Source organism: Cibotium barometz, chromosome 36 (assembly GCF_041138505.1).
Source record: "Cibotium barometz isolate CiBa-2024 chromosome 36, ASM4113850v1, whole genome shotgun sequence".
NCBI lineage: Eukaryota > Viridiplantae > Streptophyta > Polypodiopsida > Cyatheales > Cibotiaceae > Cibotium > Cibotium barometz.
In genome coordinates this window covers 42,103,504-42,124,091 of record NC_141081.1, presented here as the reverse complement: position 1 = coordinate 42,124,091, position 20,588 = coordinate 42,103,504, and the positions used below count along the sequence as shown (strand labels likewise).

At 41.7% G+C, this 20,588-nt stretch overlaps 1 pseudogene across 2 annotated transcripts; it reads left to right on the top strand.

The window, feature by feature from the left end:
* The first annotated feature begins 906 nt into the window (after window positions 1-906).
* On the top strand, window positions 907-3,963 carry LOC147617910 (scarecrow-like protein 21 pseudogene; annotated as a pseudogene). Of its 2 annotated transcripts, none has more exons than XR_015262273.1 (3): window positions 907-1,093; window positions 1,504-1,637; window positions 1,781-3,963. The product of XR_015262273.1 is annotated as a scarecrow-like protein 21 pseudogene, transcript variant X1 (transcript). The 2 variants fall into 2 exon arrangements; XR_015262274.1 differs by having other exon boundaries at window positions 946-1,093; window positions 1,490-1,637.
* Window positions 3,964-20,588: the final 16,625 nt, after the last annotated feature.

Below are 20,588 nucleotides of genomic sequence, written 5' to 3'. Positions count from 1 at the left end.
CATTTGCATTGGGCATTTTTCTCGAAAAAAATAAAATGACTGCATTCTCTGCAAAGCACTTAACAGGGGATACAATATCTGGCAATGCAATTGACACAGTGTGCTCAGGAAGTGGCTTATCCCATGCTCTGCGAATGTCAGCAAAACCCTCATGCATTGCATCATAGACTATCTGAGCATCAATAGTGTCAGGGCGACTATCCTGCTGCATAACTTGTCGGCGTTTAGGTTTCACACTAGTTGAACGGGCACGACGCTCACTATCTCGATTGTACCCTAAGAACTAGAAGCCATTACGAAAAGGAAAAAAAACGTAGCTGTTCCTACACACACTGTTTTTTTGTTTTTCTTTTTTGTTGAGAAACTGCTCGTGTTCACACACAATCACTGCTGAATACACACTACTTGTTGCACACACGTGCACACACACACACACACACCCAGCTCGCCAACAGAAAGGGCAGCACACACACACACACACGCAGTCATACCCATAAGAAACAAACGAAGGATTTACAAGCAGTAGGAGAGGGAGCAGGGGATAGGCGGTAGACACGCAAGGCTGCAACACACACATGCTTGCACACACACATGCACAGATGCATACACACATACATGGGATCACACACTTGCATACACAAATACATATGTATGCAAATATGCATACAAGCAAAAACTTCATGGCGCAGCAACGTGTACTCGTTAGTCTTTGGAATCATATGTATTATGTAATCCTCATCCAAGGACAGGTCACAGGAGTATTCTGCTGGAAGAGGAGCCACGTGGGCGTATCGTAGGTGGCTATTGACTGGTGATACAACCAATGACAGCTTGACAGGATGCCACGCCGTCGTATGTGCGGATTTGGGGGGTTGCGTTACACCTGACGGCGAGCTGTATGAGAGTTTGTGCGGCATATTTAGCAGTGACACAACAGAGGTACAATGTAATCTCCTCTACTTTTGCTTTTGCCCACCTTCCTTCCTTTTCTTTGTTGTTTAGACAAACCCTCATGCTCACAATGTTGCGTTTCAAAGTTTGGCAGAGTACTTCCCGACACTCTCTACAACGACGGTCTTGTGGGAGGATGGAGGTAAGCTCTTTCACACAGACCAGATGTGTGTGCGCGCGCGCGTGTGTAGGAGAGAGAGAGAGAGAGAGTAAATGTGCGCCGATAAACGCGTTTGCGCGCGCGTGTGTGTTGAGGGGGGAGAGAGAGAGAGAGAGAAAGACCATCCTGTCGGCCAGCACACTGTAATTTTTGCAACCGCCCGGCCCCCACCGTTGCCCTTCCTTGCTGCTGCTTTCTGTTGCAGCCCACGCTTGGAAGTTGGATATGGTCAAAAATGTTTAAAAAAAAAGAGAAGATCATTTTTTTCTCAATCAGAACAATTGGGTTTGTCCCATAGCTCCTAGCCTCCTTCCTTTTACTAGTCTTTGGGGGTTATTTTTGTTGAGAGCTGAAGCGTGCTGTATGATTTTCTTACAGTAATTTTCCTGCAGAAGAGGCACGCTCCTCCTCTACACACGTTCCTCTGGCGTTGGACACTCTCGTGTGAGATCTGAAGGGCGTTTTCTGCTATTGGGCATCCACTCCTAGGCACGCATATCGTAGTCTGAAAGGACGTTTTCTTCAGGTGCGCATTCATAAGAGGACGCTTTAGCACTCGCAGTCTGCTCTCTAGAGCTGGACTTTATCTGCAATTGGGCATTTTAAGAGTATGTTTTTTGCAATTGGGCATTCATATCCTGACCTCTTAGGATGCTTTTTGCAATTTAGGCCTTAGAAGCCATTTTCTGCAGCTGGGCACTTAAATCTCGAGCTTAAGTGCTCAATTGGTCTCTCATAGAAACAGATTTCGGTTGCTGGGTACCCCTACCTTGGGCTCTAAAGAGCTTTTTCTCCAAGAGGATAACTAAGAAGATCAACTGTGCCAACATGAGTATGGGATATGCTTATAAGCATAGTGGCATCTCCAATGTTCCGAGAGGGGTTTCTGAACCCTCATTGCCCAGCTTGCAGCAGGGTAGAACTGTCAGGCAGACAGCAGAGGCTTACATGAACAGCAGCATGCAGGAGGGCACCAAACGACATGCAGAGTATGGACATGGCAAGTCCAGAAAAGATAATTCTCCCATTTCCTCTCTCTCCCCCCCTCAGTCCTCAGCAAGCTCGGAGCCTCTGTCGCACTCTAGTTCTGACTATCAATATGAAAGTGACATGTACAAAAGTGAAATCTCCAGCTGCTTACAGTACACAAATGATGGCTCCTGCTGCAATCAAATGTCACAGAGAACTGCTGCCTCATCTGTTGAGAGTCCTGATTCTGTACAGTTTTTTTCTCATAACCCTCCAAGTGCAGATTCAGCTCTCTTGTCCACTAAGGGCAGTTCTACTTGTGATGGTAGTAGGGGCATAATGCACAGGTTGCAAGAGTTAGAGACTGTGTTGATGGGGTCAGATGGAGATGATGCAGACATGCCCGAGCTCGTGGGTGAGGACAAAGAATCTTGGGGAGAACTTCTAGATGGTTTCCTTTACAGGAATCAAGCAGGTCCTAGCTTGCAAAATTTAGCAATCTCAGAAGGGGCACAGCAGGAGAGAGATGCAGTAGCAGCTCAGACAGAAGCTTTATCAATTTTCGGGCATTCCTTAGGATTGTTGAACCAGGGAAGCCGTACGAAGAACTTGCTTGTCATGTGTGCTGCAGCAATTTTTGAAGAAAAGATGGATGTAGCTGAGTCAGCAATGCTAGATCTGAGGAAACATGTGTCGGTTTATGGAGACCCCATAGAAAGGCTTGCTGCCTACATGTCTGAGGGCCTTGTAGCAAGGCTTCAAGCTTCTGGCTCCTCTATCTACAAGGCGTTGAAATGTACGGAAGCTCCAGCAGTAGAACTTCTGTCAGCTATGCAGAAGCTTTATGAAATCTGCCCTTACATAAAGTTTGCATATATGGCAGCAAATGGTGCAATAGCTGAAGCATTCAAAGATGAGCCCAAGGTTCACATCTTTGATTTCCAGATTGACCAAGGTACTCAGTGGTTTTCCCTCATTCAAGCTTTAGCAAGCAGGCCTGGAGGTCCTCCTTGTATAAGAATCACGACTGTGGATGATCCTGCATCCCAATCTTATCCAGTGGGTGGTATGCATGTTGTTAAAAAGAGGCTCGGTAAGCTTGCAGGGAGCCTGGGAGTCCCTTTTGAGTTCAGTACTATCTCAGCAAAACTCTCTGATTTGCAAGCTCACATGATAGAGAGGAGGGCTGGAGAGGCCCTTGCTATGAATTTTGCTCTTCAACTTCATCACATGCCAGATGAGAGCGTTTGCTTAGATAACCCACGAGATCGTCTTCTCAGAATGGCTAAAAGTCTCAACCCCAAAGTGCTAACTTTGGTAGAGCAAGAAGCAAATACGAACACGGCTCCCTTTCTGGCAAGGTTCATGGAAACATTAGACTACTATTCTGCGGTCTTCGAGTCCATCGATGTAGCCCTTCCTCGAGAAAGCAAAGTCAGAGTCAATGTGGAGGAACACTGCTTAGCTCGTGATATTGTCAATGTCATAGCATGTGAAGGTTTACAAAGAGTTGAACGCCATGAGTTAGCAGGCAAGTGGAGAGCACGCATGCTGATGGCTGGCTTCAGGCCTCACCCTCTAAGCTTGTATGTCAATAACACCATCAAGTGCCTGCTTGAATGCTACAATGAGAAATACAAGCTGAAGGAGGACGGAGGGGCTCTTTTACTTGGCTGGTTGAACAGGTCTTTGGTAGCCGCTTCTGCATGGCACTAAAGATTTTGAAAAAGCCAATTTGTAGATTTCCAGGTGAGTTTTTCAGTTTGCTGGAACAGCAGTACTCAAGACACAATATATCAGTGTCTTGGAACTTGTACAAGTAGCTAGAGTTTTTTTGTGCAGATGCTGATATGCTGAATCTGAGGATGGTTTTTCTTTTTTAATCTTAAGCCTCAGCTCTGGATTAAGGTGATTGTTTAGAAGGTCCATGTAAACAAAGTGCTTTTTAAGTTGGTATGTACACAATTGAGATTGCTTGTTCAGCTCAATTCTACATGGGAATCGCCCACGCGATGAGCTTGTTTGCCAGCTATCCATCATTGCCTGCTGAGCTGATTTGTCTGAACCAAATGTTTATGCTTGAAGGATAGAATTTTAACCACTTCTCTTTGCTTTTCAAATTTGAGGGATTAAGCCCTCTCAGCAGAGCTGCTGCTCTGCATCCCAAGCAACCTGGTTAACCAGCACTGCCACTAGTAAAACAGCTCAACATTGCAGTATGAAGTTTGCATATGGTGTTGATATGCATATTTTAAGAACTCAAAGTCACAAGGAAGTTGCACATGAGTAATGTGACCAATTTGTCTATGTTATTAAATTAAATCATACTCGACTATTCTGTGGAGGGAGCACCTAATCAAGGAGTAAACTTTTTTTTATGAATAAATTTTTTGGCCTTAGGCCCAAGATCCTCTCATAATTCTTGTTTTTCACTGCCTACAGACACATTTCACGGCCCGCGGATGCTTTTTTCCGCCCATAGGCTATTCCACTGAGGGAGCACCTAGTGGGGTTTGAACCCAGGACCGTCCCAAGATAAACATCTCACCACTTGAGCTACTACCTCACTCATGGAATGGAATAAAGTCTATAAACATATAATTTTGTAAATTAAGAAAATCCTTCCATGTTGCCCATGTGATACACTAAGTGACCTTTTTCCTTTTGAGACCTTGCCTTTAAACCATTTAAGTTATTACTAGTATTATTATGTCACATATATAAAAACTTATATATCTCTTTATGTTGTTTGTATCCTGGTGGATAGCATTCTCATCTCTTACAATATCACTTCTTATCTATATGCCATTTTTGTTGGATGACACGTAGGCTTTGATGCTCTCAAAAAGTTCGAGGTGAGAACCAATGTGAAAAAGAACTTATGAACTTTTATGTGATAAAGAACTTTAAAAGCCACACTAAAGATGTTCCCCTTGATTTAAATCATTTTTTTCTCCCAATGAAAGTTACACTCACCCTCCCCAATATTATAAAGAGGGGTATTAGCTTTGCTAATACTACCACCCACCCACACACCTGCCCCCACCATCCCACTCCTAATTGGTTTAGATGGTCCCTGATCATGGATTAAACCTTATATACATACATGTTTATAGATTAAGAAAACCCTTTCATGTGGCCCATGTGATACATTAACATATTTTTGAGTGACCTTTCCTTTTGAAACCTCACTTAAATTTTTTTTTTGGGAACAATAAGTACATATATTTATATTACCATGGAAAAAGCTATTTGATTGAGGAGGATAGCTTTGACATGGAAAGATGGGGGTGTGAAGTCATCAGGAAGGGACAAATCATCATCAGACATTTGGGGGTGCGGGAGTGTTTTAAAAGGAGACCTCACTTTTTTAAGTACTAAATTTATTATTATAGATACAAGATCTTTCACTAAGATACATATCTCTTTCCACTATTTCTGTGATGGATTCTCATCTACTATTTCTATAAGGAATTGTCATCAAAAGCCACACTAGATACCCTATGTCAAAAAATTCAAGGTGTTTGCAATGGGAATTATAATGAAGCATCAATGTGATAAAGGGCTGTCATCAAAAGCCACACTAGGGTATGTTTCCCTTAACTTATATCATTACTTTTCTCCCATTACCCTCACCCTTCCCATCAAAAGCCACACTAGGGTATGTTTCCCTTAACTTATATCATTACTTTTCTCTCATCACACTCATCCTTCCCAATACTCTAAAGAGGAGTATTAGCTTTCCCCATACTACTGTGTTCCATTTTTTAATTAAAGAAAGTTCCAATGTAATAAAATCAGCCCCATTTAATATTGAATTCTCTCCCAAAGGCGAAAGAATAAACCCATCAAACAGCTCGTCCTCATTAAATAAAATCCTGTCGCCCTTGTAATTCAAATGCCTTATCCACAGTATACATTGATTAATGAGAGAGGAGGAGATTGAGGAGAAAACTCCATGTTTGTGAAATCTACGTGCTTTTCGCATTTCAATGATTAGCTTTGATGTTGTTGTTGCAATGCTTAGCAATTAAGGTAACATTCAAAGCACTAAGGTTAAAATCCTTAATGAAACAAAGAAAATAGACATACTTATTAAAAATTGTACACTATTATTACATTTATTTCAATTGGTTCAAATCCTTTTACACAAGATCTGTTCACAATCTGGAATTCTTGGGATTTCACACTCAACACCTAACCACTTGGATATTACCTAGGCAATATAGCAACTTGAAACAATAACTTGGATGCCAAAAAAATCGTCTCAATCACACAAGCTAAGCTATATCAACAATATTGTGCGGCCACCATATATTCTCGTGTACGTGAAATATAAGCTTATAAGGGATATGCTCAAACTTGCTCAAATCTCAATCAGCACACACAACCACCATGGTGCACAATGATGCATTTCCATGCATCTCTACCCTCCAATCCAAGGTCTAACCTTGAAATTCCTTGTTGCTAATGTAATTCTACTCGTTGCTCTGATGTTGACTCTCCAAGTTGCTAGATCCAAATACACTTGTTAAGACCGACATGGATTCTATCATGATCTTATATATTATCATCACCTTTAAACCCACTTTTACCAAGGCCTTCTTTTAAAAAATTAATCACCAACTCCCAATTCTAGCGATATATGGAGCAAGGTCTTATTGGTTGATGCCTTAAGATAGAAATTGACGCCTTGGTTCAACCTATGTATCTTAAAACTCAAAATTATTTCCTAGGATCTTGATATGCTCCCATCAAGATCACCACATGACCTCCAAGTGTAAAATCAATATTTTAATCATTTGCTCATGTCCTATGCCGGGCTTGGTTTGGAAAGATGAGGTGCTCGTAACTTGTTCAGTCAAGAGCTTACATTAGCCGTGTAGAATCAAGTTTCATTTGCCATAGAGCCATAAATGCAACTTCCTATGTGGGTGCGCTAGCCTGTCCATTGCATCCTTACTCCATTGTCATAATGGAATGCTCCTTTCCTAAAAGGCATAAGGAAGAGCTTCCTTAGTTGAAAACCAGCTCACACTAGTAAGAGCTGTCGATAGAAGGTGATGTAAGCCATCGATTAGGGTGTGTGAGTGTTGCTAATGACAAAAGATAATGGAGGGTTAGTGTGAACCAAGATGATCATGACTTGGATAGGGTGGAATGCTTGCACTTCTCATTACTTAAGGTTCTTAATATAGCCAAATGTTCACACAACATGTGGATTCAAGTGATGCCACCTCATCACACAATATCTCAACTTTTTTCCTCTTCTTAAGAGACTGTTCACACCCCCCCTTGGTGTCATCTTGGACGCTTGGGTGAGAGGTACACACCATAGGCATCTAGGCCACCATGTATCTTGGCCTTACACATAAAGTAGGCATCTTGGCCCTACAACAATCTACCATGGCTACATCATCAGTGCCAACGGGTAGAGACAATACAAATAGTACAAGGGGTAGGTGAGATACATAGCTTCAAAAAAATCCTTCAACAGTGTCCTCCCTTGGATAGGAGGTCTCTACCACATTTGCTTGTTGAGGTTGATTATTTGACTACTAGCATTACTCTCTGTGTGTCCCAACTTCCCACACATGGTGCGTTCAAGCTTTGGTTTGTTCTTGAACTTGAATGTGCTGAATGTGTGACCCAATTTGCCCACAATGATTGCATCTAGTCTTAAAATCCCTTTTACCAGCATCATAGAGTGCCAAGTCCTTTGTGGGGACGCTCAATTTTCATACTTGCTTTTCATCTTTTGCTCATGTTCAAGGAATGAGGCTTATACATCATTCATAGGTTAAGTTAGATTTGTTAGACAAGATTTCAACTATGTTGGCATACTCTTCTTTCCTTTCACAACTAGCAAGTAAGATAGCCTTAGCTTCATCATCATCAAGGACTTTACCAATGGTAGCAAGTTGTTGTTTGATACTTTTATACTAGTTGATGTGGCTTGTTAGATCAAGACTATTACCTAGGTTGAGTTCACACAATTGCATGAGTTGATACAATTGCATGACTACGTGAACTTTGGAGTGCTCTACTTGTGTACCAACAATTTGTTTAGGTCTTCCCATGCCTCCTTGGACTTTTAAATTCGAGTGATATGATGAATTACCTCATCATCTAATGCAAGTGCTATGAGTCCCAAGGCTCGCTCATTTATCTCATTCCATGTGGTTACTAGGCTTGCTTTTCCCTTGAATTATTCCCCATAGCTTTTTCTTCATGAGTGCATACATGATTTTTGACTGCCATGTGTGAAATCCCATCCCATTAAACTTGACGATTTCATCTTGGGCCATGGTGAATAGGGGGTCTTACTAGTGTCCACGTCTATGCGGTGGTACTCTTGGCAGTGTTTATCCTTTACAAATAGGATGAAAATGATGGGTTTTGCATTCAAAGCTTATGGCTCATTACAATGATGTGTACTAAGACTCTTGTAAAAGCATAAGAAGTAAACGTGTTTTCTGGTTTTCATTGCAACAAGAAGTAGATGAATATGATTTCAAAGCAACCAGCCACTAAAATACACTTAGTACCAAGCTTAGTGCTTAATCAGAGGTATATAGTCATGATACTTGTGGTTTCACCGGGAAACATTAAGCCCAACTAAGTTTAATTTAGCCAAGGTAATGGTTAAACTTACCAAAACAAGTACTTAATGAGTCTTTTAGATCAAATCTTTAATCCTAAGACAAAGTACCTTGAGTTTTGGCTGGACTCCAACCAGCCTCCTTTGATAAATTGAATGACATAGGAAACAGAGTTAATCCTTTGGAGAGTGCCTTGGTGGGCTTGTAGCTGACCCCAAGGCACACCTCTGTGTCTGAGGAATTAGAGCGAATCATCGTATACTGCCCGAACAAAGAAGAAAGGCATATAACAGGTGGCAATGGTGTCTTGACGAAATGGTTAGCCAATTTCGCCTCTTTGCCCTCAAATTGTCTTAGGGATTTTCAAGCTTCAGTAGTTGACAAGCCCCCTTTTAAATCGTACATCAAATGGTTGGCTGTAGCGCCTGCACGACCCAAAAACCCAACATGAGGTGGAGTTGCCATGAAAGTTTCAGAGGATAAGCTTGTGGTTAAGAAGGGATTAGTGGATGATGAGTGAAAGGGACTCAAGGAATTGTTGGGGGAGCGATGAAATATGTTCTAGGATTAGGAAAAGCTTCGATACCAAGTTGAAAACCATTCTTTGGAAGCTCACACTATGCAAGATGAGAGCTATGGTGGATGGTGGTGATAGAAGGTGATGCGAGCCATAGATTAGGGTGTGTGAGTGTTGCTAATGACAAAGATAATGGGGGGTTAGTGTGAAGCAAGATCTATGATCACGAGTTGGATAGGGTGGAATGCTTGCACTTCTCATTACTTGAGGCTCTTAATACAGCCAAATGTTTACACAACATGTGGATTCAAGTGATGCCACCTCATCACACAATATCTCAAATTTCTTCCTCTTCTTAGGAGATTGTTCACACCCCCCCTTAGTACACAAACCTTGTGCATCTAGGCACCAAATTTCCAACATCCTTTTCCTAGATGGAGACAAAAAGGAGATAGCCTTTGTGGTTGTTCTCTCAAAAAAGGTGGGTGGAGAAGAAGCTAATGGGAGAGGGAGAAACCTACAAAATCAAACCTATCTAAATCCATCAAGCAAGAAAGATTCAATAGAACACAAGCAAGAGGGTAGGCATAAGGAGGAGAGCTCACGTGTATTCTATTGTGTAAGGGAGTGAATGTGTATTGCTCATGACAAAAATGACTTAAATACAAATGACTAGCTTTCACACTAGGCCATATACTTAAAAATAGTCCCAGGCTAGTTCTAGCCATAAGTAAGTATGTATACGAAGTTAGTAACTTCCCTATTATTGGCATTAAGCTCATGGTAAGGCTGCTTTTTAAATTGCACTTGTGTCTTACAAGAATCGGGCTTTTGTTACATGTAGGTAAGATGGCAAAGTGTCTTACGAGATAGGTTGGGCGGGTTAAACCATGTTGGATGGTGTAAGATACATTGAGAAGTTGGAGGGCAAGGTTAAATTGGTAGACTCAGGACCGATCCACGGCATGTTGGTGATAATCTTTGGGTAGTCTTGGTGTAGATAACTTGCCGAGGTGGCATGAAAGGTATATGCAGTTTAGCAAGTCTCTGTTTGGCCAAATTAGTGGTGGCAGGAGAACCATTGAATAACTTGCATGGGTAGTTGGAAGTTTGGACCTTCTTTGCTCAGTAAAATTAGTGCCATGAACACCATTGAATAGCTTACATGGGTAGATGGCAGTCCAAACTCTTGGCATGATATGATATTATTCCCAGACCTCACAACATGATGCTTAGAAATTGGGCTTCTTTGGGTGTCTGATACATAAGGCAAGGTGAGGTTGTGCTTGTGTTGAATTGGAGTCAAAGAAGAGGTTGTATGGAGGCCCATGGTTATCTAGGTAATGGGTCAGACCATGGGCCATAATTACACTCACCATGGTTCCTATATCCATAGATGTATATGGAGGGTTGTTGACAAGGTTAGTTGTACGTGCATGTGTTTGTGTGTGAGTACTAGAGGTGCAACATTTAAAAAAAAAGTGATGCCCTTAATGAAATCTACAAGTGACATGCATAGGAAATGGCTAGAAGGTGTGCCCTATGTGTGTACTCTAATCTCAAACTGCTTTCTTAAACTCTCTTTTTAGCTTTCTTTGATAGTTGGTTAAGAGAAAAAAATAAGGGCCTTTTTCCATGTCGAGGCTTGTTGTGTGAGGGGTTGGTTTTGCTGACAAGATTGGGCAGTCCATGCCAAAAGAATGGTAGAACAACCACTTATGCATGCACCATTTAATGGAATCCAGGCAATGTGTTGTACAATGGGATAGGATTTTTCCCATCTCTCCCATTGAGAGATGCACCTAGAAGGGTGTCGGTGGATGAGGGTATGTCACATGCACATTTTATAGTCAAGCTTTCTCTCCCTATGGTCCCCCCAATCTTGAGATGCACTTGGAAGGGTGTCAGTGATGAGGGTATGGTGCATGCACAATCTAGAGATGCACTTGGAAGGGGAGTCGGTGATGAGGTATGGTGCATGCACACTTTGTAGTACTTTAGAGTCAAGTGAGTGATTGTGGTCATTGGTTTTTGTCTCATGGTTTTGGCAATTTGATCAAGGAGAACTGCCATGAGCTTTTGCATTGTAAGTGTTTCTAGCCGAGAAGCTTCTACATGGTGGTGTACATGTGTTCCTTGTGCAGGGTTATTTGTCCTTAGTTTGAGGTTAGTACTCATGTGTTTTATGTGAAGTGCTCAACAAAGTGGGTTGACTCAAGCATAAACAATGAATTCATGAAGAGACCAAGGTGAACAACATTGTTGGGCGAGTGTTTGGCTACTTGTGGCCCAATTGTGCATGCCGATGGAAAAGAAAATTTACCTTTAGTTTATGTGAAGAACGACATGTCTTTTCTCTTTGTAGACTGCAGATGGAGAGGTTGCTGGCCAAATCTATTTGGTGGGCATGAAGAAGATGTAGGCAAACTTGTAGATTAAAGAGCTTTGGAAGATATTGTTTGCTTGAATTTGTCCTTTCTTAATGTTGGTTTTGAGTCAGATTTTTTTTGTGCGTCTGTCTTCTTTGTTTCTTGCAATTTTGTGATGGGGCCTAACTTTCTTTCTTATTTTTCCTTTGGATTATTGTATTCGGTTGTCTGATTTGAGGCTTGTTGTCGGCTTTGGGTCTGAGGTTTTTTTTTGCCTTGGCGTGCTCCTCTTCTTTCTTGTGTTCCAGTTTAGTTACTTTTTTTCTTTTGGATTCTTGGTCCCCTCTCTTGCTTTTTCTAGTGGGACTTGGATTCTTTCTTGTATGGGGCTTGCTTCTCTACTTTCCCGGCCTTGTTTCTTTAGTGGGTGTCTTTACTTGGGTGTTTTTTGGCTTTGCTATTCTACTCCACCAACTTCTTCGTGTTGGGATTTCTCTTGCTATCTTTTTTCTTGCTCCCTTCTTGTCCTTTTGTTTCTGTATCCTTTCGTCTAGGTGCTCCTTACTTTCAGCTAGACAACCACCTTGTAAACGACGGTGCAGTAAACCTGTAGAGCAGAGTGAAACTTATCCTCCCATTCACTGCCTTTACCATCTTGGTGTACAAAGTCTTATTTGTGCTCTCATCTACACACACCAGAAAGATTTCTTTGAGCAAGAACACCACCACTTTATTAATAAAGTGTGCACCACTATTTCTAGTTGGTAATCACATTCTCATAAAATTTGGTAGTATATCTTGCACCATCAACTTTCTATGTAACTTTTCTCTCAGCCCACTTATTGAAATAATTAGTGGTGAGACTATGAAAGTATGCATGGGTTCCCTTTGCACGCTATTTTTTTGAAACTACAAAGGTTAGGGGCATACAGTCCTTCTCTTGGAATTTGGCAAACCTTTGACATTCATCACACTACTTGACCAATTCATATGCGTCTCCAATGATTGTAGGCCACCATAGTCCAGCTTGGAGAACCTTACGGGCTCTCGTGTCTATGACAAAGTGTCTTCCACCAATGCCAAAAATGGGCTTTCTCAAGGATGGCCATTGTGAATTCATTTCTCATGATGCAATCTTGATCATTCTTGTTAAGAATTCATGTTATCAATATACAGCATAAGGATTTCTTTGAACAAGAACTCCACGACTTCATTCATAAAATGCGTACCACTATTTCTAGTTGGTAATCACATTCTCATAAAATTTGGCAGTAGATTTTGCATCATCAACTTTCTATGTAGCTTTGGTCTCAGCCCACTTAGTGAAGTAATTAGTAATCACATTTCCCACCTATATACACCACAAGGACTTCTTTAAGAAAGAACTCCACCACTTCATTTATAAAATGTGTATCACTATTTCTTGGTAATCATATTGTCATAAAATTTGGCGAATGACCTTGCATCATTAGCTTTCTATGTACCTTTGGTCTCAGCCCACTTAGTGAAGTAATTAGGGAAACTATGATAAAGTGTGCTTGGGTTCCCTTTATACCTAAGCCCCATTTTTTGAAACTACAAAAGGTTAGGGGCATATGATCCATCTCTTTTGGTATTTATCACACCGCTTGACCAATTCATCTGTATCTCCAAAGATTGTAGGCCACCATAGTCCAGCTTGGAGTACCTTGTGGGTTTTCGTTGTCTTTAGCAAAGTGTCCTCCACCTATGCTAGAAAATGGGCTTATTCAAGGATGGTCAAGGATGGCCATTATGAATGAATTTCTCTTGATGTAATCTTGATCCTTCTTGTAAAGCATTCCCATTATCAATTGATAGTGGGCCACCTTCCTAATGAGGCATCTGTCTCTATCCTTCTTGATGGGACAATTATTGGGAATCCATCGATCACAAGAAGTGGTGATGTCTTTAATCCATTTTGATACGTGGTTAATGTAGAATAATGGAGCCTTAGGAAGATCATCTTCTACTCTTAGAGAGGGTTCTTTATGTGGAATTTTGGGAAGGTGATCATGACATGTACATTCAGTACTATAGATCCCTTCTGCACGGTGATAAAATGATCAAATTCTAAAAGAATTAGCAACCATTTGGTTATGCAGTCTAGCACGCATATATACTGGATAAACCCTCTCTCTCTCATTAGTGGTGGTATAATTGTATTCAACATCATTAAGTTGATGGCTAGAAAAGGGCTTAAGGAAGTCCATATTATGCTTCCTCGGTTGTGCTAACATGCATCCAAAAGAATCTCTAAAAATAATATGAGTAAGATGACCATCTCCTAAAGTCATCAACAAATATTGCCAGGATTTTCCAAAGGACAACCTTGAAGGTTGCTTTGATCAAGCCGAATGACATGAAATAATAAGCATAGGTTTCCTACTCTATAGCAAATGTTATCTTATATTGATCACCTGATCGATCATTGCTTAGTTGTAGCATGAGAAGCTATCCAAGAAGTTGCAAGCCTCTACTCTATAGCTCTTTCCAACATGTGGTCCATGTAAGGAAAGGAGCAATGATTGCAAACTATGGGGGTGTTTAAGTCAAGAGCTTACCTTAGTCTTGATGAATCAAGTGTCGTTGGGTCTTGCCTTTGTCTCAAGCTATACAGATGCAAGTGCTGCATCACAAACAATTGCTTACTTTTGTAATCACCACCCTATTTACTAGATGATGTATAGTTGACTTGCTGCAACTTTCCACTTTTAATGTCATTCTAGTTTTTATAGAAGTCCTTTGTTTGCCACGTGCCCTAGTTTGCCACAATAATAGCACTCTATGCTATTTGCACTTTGATTTCTTTTTCAACCACCTCGGCCTTTTTGGCTCCCCCTGCCTTTATACTGGCCTCTTCCATCTATGTATGATTGTTGTGCTGTGAATCATTGGACTATTGTTGTCTAGAATTCTAGTTTCCTTGTTGTCCACCACCACTTTGGCCTCAAGCGCGACCTCTACCTCTGCCTTTACTTGAATTAGAGTAGAAGTCTTGTTTTGATGTGTTCTTGCTTTGTGAAGGAGAGTCCTTACCTAGAGACTTATATTTTATGATCAGCATAGACACTAAGTCCCAAAAGTTAGGAACATTCTCTCTGACTACAATGGAGGTCTTAAATGGCTTGTATTCTTTACCAAGACCATTCAAATAGACACTCACCAAATCATCATCTTCCAATGATACATTGATATACCTAAGAGATTCAACATTTCCCTTGATATTTAAAGAATACACATTGATAGACATGCTTTTCTTTTCCATAATATGCAACTCTTGTTTTAGCTACAGTTTCCTTGCCTTTGTATTGGTTTGGAACATCTGCACCAGGTTCTGCCATGCAACTGCTAGAGTGTTGACATCCTGTATGTGTCCTATCATTGTGTCTGTATGTGTCCTATCATTGTGATAGTGATATGTTGGTGTTGGACTCACACACTCACACACAAACCTACACAACATTAGGGTTAGGTACAGGATGGAGAAGCTCACACAGAAATGAGAGAGAGAGAGAGAGAGAGAGAGAGAGAGAGAGAGAGCCAAAAGTGTGGTAGCCACAAAATGCAAGTCAACTCTTGCATGTGTGTCACATCCATATAATATAGATGTACAAAATATTATATGTAGAGTGTCCTTTCACACTTGATATCCAAGGGGAAAAACCACATGGGAAAAAGTGCCCTTGGTTAAGCCCTGCTCACACATAGCACTACCATAAGTGAGCATATGCCTATAAATCCCCTCTGTAGTAGTGGAAGTGTGAACCTGTACAAGGTAGCAAATCACTCTCTGTATGAGAGTAAGCCCAAAGCTTTGTGGAAAGCTTTAAACTTTTTTCGAGGTAAAGCCTTTATGAAGAGATCTACAACATTATCCTGTGTAGGGCAGTAAGATAAACTGATCTCCCCTGCATGTAACCTCTCTCTGACATAGTTAATGAATCTCAATGTGCTTGGTACGTGCATGAAATACTGGATTTCATGCCACGGCCATAGCACTCTGGCTATTAGTGATGAGAATGGTGGTGGGTGTCTGCTGACACTCACAAAGATTAGCCAATAATCTCCTCAACCATACACAATCTACTGTAGCTGTGAAGACTGCCCTGTACTCAGCCTCACAAGTAGATGTGGCAACAGTGGGTTGCTTTTTACTCAACCAAGATATGCATGAACTGCCAAGAAAAAAATAATTCCTACTGGTGGATTGCCTGGTATCATAATCACCAACCCAATCTGAATCACTGTATGCATAAAGCTACAAGCTGCCCCCCTGGGATAGAACAAACCAAGATCCAGGGTACCCTGAAGATAACGAAAAATGTGTTTGACTACTTGCCAATGCTTTGTGCCTGGGCTGTGCATGAATTTGCTCAACAAAGACACCCCAAAAGATATGTCTGGCCTTGTTTACACAAGTAAATGAGACATCCCACTGCCTGGCTGTAAATGCTGGCCTCAAAAGGCTCTCCAATATCATGCATAGTAAGCTGTACACTTGGTTCTACTGGAGTAGAAATGGGCTTACATTCATCCATGTGAAACCTTTTTAGTAAACTTTTTATGTACTTAGTTTGCTGCATAACAATGCCATCATCTGTATGCATAAACTGTATGCCGAGATAGTAGTGTAAAGGCCCCAAATCTAATATATCAAATTCAGCTTTCAAATCAGCTTTGAAATCTAAAATTTGTGCTTTGCTAGTACCTGTAATGAGCATGTCATCTACATACAAGATGACTATGAGAATATCGGCACCGGTTTTCTTCACATACAATGTGCTTTCAGCTGGACTATTCACATAACCTTGGCTGGTTAGATGAGCATGTATTTTATCATACCAAGCTCTTGGAGCTTGCTTTAACCCATACAATGCTTTGTGCAACTTGCATACTTTATGTTCCTCACCACCAGGAACTACAAAACCAATGGGCTGATTTACATATACTTCCTCCTGTAAATCCCCATTTAAGAATGCAGTTTTGATGTCCAATTGATGCACTTTCTATCCTTTATGTGCAGCCAATGCAATCACTGATCTTATTGTGGTCATTCTTGAAGTAGGAGCAAAAGTCTCCTCATAATCTATTCCCTTTTTCTGGGAGTAGCCTTTAGCCACAAGTCTTGCTTTGTACCTGTCAATAGTACCATCAAACTTCCTTTTGACTTTGTACACCCACTTAATGACATGCTTGCCTTTAGGCAATTCCACAAGATCCCAAGTATTGTTCTTCATGATAGAAGAGATTTCAGCTTGCATAGCTTGCACCCAATGCTCATTCTCATGTGCTTCTTCATAAGAAGAAGGCTCTTCTCTGAATCAAAGAGACCACCCATGGCTAATGCAGACTCCCCACACGATGTATATTCAATGCATGGCTGGAACTAGCCCTTATTCTACCTGTGAGTGGAGCTGCAAGTTTGCTTTCTTGCAAAGTTTTCAGCAGCCATCTTGTCACACTGACTTGGCTGTGTCTATGGCTGTTTGCTCTTCCCTGACAAGATCTTCCACTTCTTCCATAGAAGGGGGCTGAATGGCTGGCTGTTCCACATGTTCTACATGAGGATTTTCTTGTGTAGGGGCCGGCTGATCTGAATCCCCCCTAACTGCAATGGGTAATAGTCCATCAAACATGTCCTGTATGCCTATATCATTAATTTTATACAAGCTGTACATGGGCTGTTCTGAATTTTCAGCAAATACCACATCTCTACTGACAAAAATCCTTCGTGTTGTTGGATTATAAAGACGGTATCCTTTGCTTTCATTGTTGTAGCCCACAAAAATGCATTTCATTGCTTTGTCATTTGTTCGGAGTTGTTCTGGCACATGTGCAAACACCCAAATGTATGCATATAATCCACTGTTGGCTTTCGACTATACCAAGCTTCAAATGGTGTTATGGTTTTCAAAGCTTTTGTTGGACCTGTTCAACACATGAGTTACACACATTATAGCTTCCATCCAAAAATTGTGAGGCAACTTTTGTGCTTTCACCATGCACCTTGCCATCTCCATGAGAGATCTATTTTTCCTTTCAGCTACACCATTTTGCTGCGGTGTATAAGGTACAGTACATTGGTGTGTTTGATGCCCTTTTGAAGCATATAATCCTTGAATGCATTTGACATGTATTCTCCACCTCTATCTGAGCGGAGTGTTTGGACTTTACATCCACACATATTTTCAGCCATTGCTACAAAGTGTCGAAAGCATGTAAACACCTCTACTTTTGCTTTCAAAGGGTAAACCCAAGTAAACCTGGAGTAGTCATCAATGAATGTGACAAAGTAAAGATGCCCCCTATGGATGGTGTTCGCATTGGACCACATACATCACTATGTATGAGCTATAATTTACTTTCAGCTCTAACAGTTCCATCTTTGGGGAATGGTTTTCGTTGCATCTTTCCCAAAATACACCCCTCACATACATGTCTTGGTGTAGACTCAAGAGAGGCGGCATATTATCAACCATATGATGCTTCTGCAAAAGCATCAAACTCTTAAAATTTACATGCCCAAAACGAGCATGCCATAGCTCTACATCATGCATAGCAGGAGTGTGGGCAGCCACTATATTTGCATCATAAGTACGCTTGTCATAGCTGTCCAGCTTATACAAGCCTTTGTATCGTGTTCCAGAATTGACTATTTCAAGTTCATAACCCTTTGATGGGTCTTTTACCAAACACTTCCAATCTTCAAATTCAACCTTTAAACCTTGGTCATTTATGGCTGAGACGGAGAGCAGATTTTTCTTTATCCCTGGAACATACAATAAAGTTTTCATACATATATTGGCAGCACTGGCTACAAATAAGTATGACATTGCCAATTCCCTTTAATGGATATGTGGTATGATCTGCACATGATACAGTGCGGCCATTTGAAGCATAAACCAAGTGCTGAAATACATCTTTGCATGAAGTGATGTGGCTTGAAGCCACTATCAAAATACCATGATACATCCTGTCTATCAGATGCAATGCAAGACATATCATTGTCTGAAGCACTTGTTGTGCCACTAGTGCATGTGACCAAAAAAGTGTACTCTTCTTGAATTACATTAGCTGATTGCTGTGCTTTGTCATCAGAAGAGTCTGCTACTACTGCATTGCCTACTTCTTTCCTTTTCTCTTTTGCAATCCGCTTCCTACATTCACTGATGTAGTGTCCAGGCTTATGGCAGTAGTAGTGACATTTGCCCTTCTTTTTGGGCTTGTTTGCATCCCCTTTGTCAGACTTTTCACCATCAGAAGAGGGCTGTCCATGACCAACCTTGCTAGACTGTTGTTCCCCATGCTTAAAGCTCTTTGCTTTACCCTTATCCTTGGCTGTAAATGCCTTGTCTCCACCACGGTTGCTCGATAAGTTTGCTCTTGTTTGCTCTTCCTAGAAGAGTAAACCCACCAGCTCTTCAAAAGTGATGAGATCACCACCTCCTCTCATAGAGAGGTTGAGAGACGTGTGAAAGCCCAAGTAGGAAGGTGGTAAAGAATGAAGAGTGTTGGTGGCCAGCTGTCTGTTTGGGATAACCTCATCCTAGGAGAGCACACCAAATACATCTATAGCATTTTGTGCCATGTCAACAAAATGTACCTGCAAGCAAACCAAACACCAATGTGCACTGCCAGGCCACTAAATGTCCTGTGCAAATGTTTGTCTGCAAACTAAAGCAAGTGTAAACCTGCACCAAATTGTCCAATTACACACAATGTGTATACGTATGACAAATCACAACTGTAATGCCCAATTACATGCTCCAATCTGAAAAGCCCCAATTTTTATGCACTCCAATTGCTTCAATGTGTAGTTAATTGGCCAATTTTTACAAAAGCCCCAAATTTCTGCAATTGAAAGAGGCTCAATTTGCTGATTTTGACCTCAATTTGGAAAACTCCCAAATTGCAAGCAAAGCAACATGCCGAATTTTTTAATTTGGCCTTAAATTGAGAAATCCCCCAAATTGTATGAACCCTGGACCACCTACAGTTTTCAAATTTTCTTGGAAATCCCCCCAAACTTGTTGAATCTGGAGTAGAGTGCCTGCAAAGCTTTTCCCCCTTTTATTTGTTTATTTATTTTGAATATTTAAATTTCCTGGAATATAAGTACCTACACGTGGAGGGGAAGTACGAATGTTTAGGTGGACGAATTGCAGGTGAGAAACACACACGTAGGAGGGCGTTAGAGGCGAGAAGCACACGCGTAGGGCATTGGTGGAGGCAAAAACGGTGGGCTGGGCTGGATGCCTATGAGCTGAGCTGCGGCGGAGCTCTCCCCAGTAGTGCCGCCGGCTCTGGGCGGTGGAGAGGGGCGGAGCAGAGGCGGGCAGAAAGCCACAGCGACGACGATGGACACGTCGGTTGCATGGATGTACGTTAGCAGACGGGAGGCGCGGTGGGGCGGCGACGGTCCTGCCTGCACTAGTGCTGTCGATTTTGGGCGGCTGTGGCAGCCAAATCTGGCAGAGCAAAGCCGAACGGAGCAAGCTGCTAGATGAAAACTGCTGACGGATGGACTGGCTCCATCGACGGAATGTCGCAGAGGCGACAGACAGAACTCTGCAAGTGATGGAATCTCATAGTTTTGGACGGAAACTTATAGTTTGCTATAGATTTTAGGGATAGAACTCCACAGGCAGCCCCCAGCTCTGATACCACAATTGTTGGTGTTGGGGATTCACACACTTACACACACAAACTTGCACATTAGGGGGGTTAGGTGCAGGAGGGATGGAGAAGCTCACACAGAAATGAGAGAGAGAGAGAGAGAGAGAGAGAGAGAGAGAGAGAGAGAGCCAAAAGTGTGGTATGTTGAGATATCAAGCTCATCTAGTGAGGCGGTATGGACACTGATGACCCGACTGGGGGATAGGCCCCACACTTACACCACTGGCATGGTTGGTGAGATCATGGGTGATATGCGGCCAGTGGGATGACAAGCTATGTGACAACCATTCTAGAGACTGGCATAGTTATAGCGCCAGCTCATT